This window comes from Bufo bufo, chromosome 3 (genome assembly GCF_905171765.1).
Source record: "Bufo bufo chromosome 3, aBufBuf1.1, whole genome shotgun sequence".
Taxonomy (NCBI): Eukaryota; Metazoa; Chordata; class Amphibia; order Anura; family Bufonidae; genus Bufo; species Bufo bufo.
In genome coordinates this window covers 319,192,390-319,194,729 of record NC_053391.1, presented here as the reverse complement: position 1 = coordinate 319,194,729, position 2,340 = coordinate 319,192,390, and positions in this window count along the sequence as shown.

Here is a 2,340-nt window from a genome sequence, read left to right as displayed (position 1 = left end):
TGACGTGTCCTCCCTGGAAGAGGCATGTTCCGAGGAAAAATTTTCAGATGCTGACTTTGTCTCTCCTGAGGACCAATCTTCAAAACTGTCCTCTATGGTAGACAATCTCGTTGCAGCGGTTATAGAAACCTTACAGGTTGAAGACACTGCACCCTCATCGGCCGGCTCCAGTTTTTCCTTCAGACAGTCCCGTCGCTCACTAAAATGTTTCCCCAACCACCAAGTATTTTGATTCCTCTCTTTCCAAGGAGTGTAATTTCCCTAACAGACGTTTTGCTTTGCAAAAAACACTTAGACGTCCTATACCCCTTTCCGGAGGGTTTGACAAAGAATTGGTAGTCCACTCCTATGGTTGACCATCCAGTATCACGCCTGGCTAAACATACCACCGGCTCTTGTCTTTCCTGCAGTTGTGCGTGGACTTAGGGCTGGCTATCAGTTCTCTCGAAGGGCAAGTTTAGGCTCTTTCCATTCTATTTTAGCGGAACTTGGCTTTGCTTTCTGCAATTCGGACCTTTCTGCAGGAGGTTGCGCACGCAGCGCCCCCTTACCGCCCCTCCAATGAATCCTTGAGACCTTAATCTGGTGCTCAATGCTCTCCAGTCCTCACCGTTTGAGCCTTTGCAGCAGGTGCCCCTTCGCTTTCTTACCTACAAGGTAGCCTTTTTAATGGCAATCATTTCCATCTATAGGGTGTCAGAACTCGTGGCTCTTTCCTGTCAGTCGCCCTTCCTGATCCTCCGTCAAGACAAAGTAGTCCTTCGCCGTGTTCAGTCCTTCCTTACGAAGGTTGTGTCGGCATTCAATCTCAATGAAGAGATTATTCTACCTTCCTTTTGTCCTGCTCCGTCTCATCCTCATGAGCAGTCGCTTCACACTCTGTATTTGATACGTGCTGTTCACATCTACAGTATCTGTCTCAGACGTCCTCTTTCCGACGAACGGATTCCCTGTTCATCATTCCAGAGGGGCCGAGACGAGGGTTGGCTGCGTCCAAAGCTTCCATTTCCCAATGGATTAGTTTGGCGATTGTGGAAGCGACTGGGCTTCACCCTTCCGGGTTACTGCTCATTCTAGGAAGAATATATATAGGGCGGCTCACTAAAACCCCAAAAAATGGCATGAGGTGCTCAATCCGAACGGAGCGTACCCAGCGCTTGTAGTAAGGGTTTAAAGGTAAAGTATGGGGATGGCACTCTGGTCATAGGTAGTGCATGGAAAAGAGCATTTTATTAATGAATGGCTGGTTGTGCCAGCTGTCGACAATAGATACAAGTAAAAAAAAAAAAATTGTTTAAATCAAATAGTAAATAAAATGTAGTAGTGATAAAAATCTTATGTCTAAAATGGCGTCCTCCTAGAAAAATAAGATATACATAATATACTAACAATGCATATAAGATAAAATACACAAATAAAAAAATGTAGGTGGTGATAATATAGAAGTCCGATAGACCTACTGGAGGTAGGTGCAAGTATCAAGTCCAATGGTATCACAAAAAGAACAGGTTTAGGTGAGGAGTGGGGGCCCCCTTTAAGGGATATGATACTGTTCAATTAAATCTGGTTCTACCCACTTTGAGGTATTCACCTCCGGTTAGTGTCTGCTTGTTTTCACGATTATCCAACAGTAGTGATATTGTAAAGTATTGCTAAATTTAGCAGGTACGTTACCCTCCTGAGGATCAGAGGTAGGCTGGTGAGCGGCTCCTGGCGGGCGGGCGGCGTCCACGTGTGTTGTTCCCGCTCGCGGGGCTGTATGCTCTGCCTATTTGCTGCTGTAGCTGTTCGTCACTTCCGGTGACGTCACTTGCGCTCGCTGGCTCTCCCGCTCAATTCTCATCGGCGTTACACGTGGTGTCCGATGGCGGGAAGAGGAGGCTGCGGCTTTTCAGAAAGTTAAAGATGCTCCGGAGCTCTTGTAGTTTTAGGATCCTTTTGGTTTAAGCTAGCTTTGTATGAGTATGGCTACCTCAATGTACCCCATACGCGTTTCGGAGCTTACTGCTCCTTCTTCAGTGAAGAAGATGCTGTTTGATCACTAATGTTCGCTAACAAACCGCTGAGGCCTTCACAGAACAGCTGCAGTTATACTAAGAATAAATTACACACAGGTGGACTCTATTTACTGATTAGGAGACTTCTGAAGTCACCTATCAGAGTACAGGGAGCTGAATACAACTGCATGCTACACTTTTCAGATTTTTATTTAATAAAAATTTTGAAAACCATGTATCATTTTCTTTTCACTTCACACATACTTGTTAAATTGTGTTGGTCTATCACATAAAATCCCAATAAAATGCATTTAGGTTTGTAGGTGTAACGTGAAAAAAATGT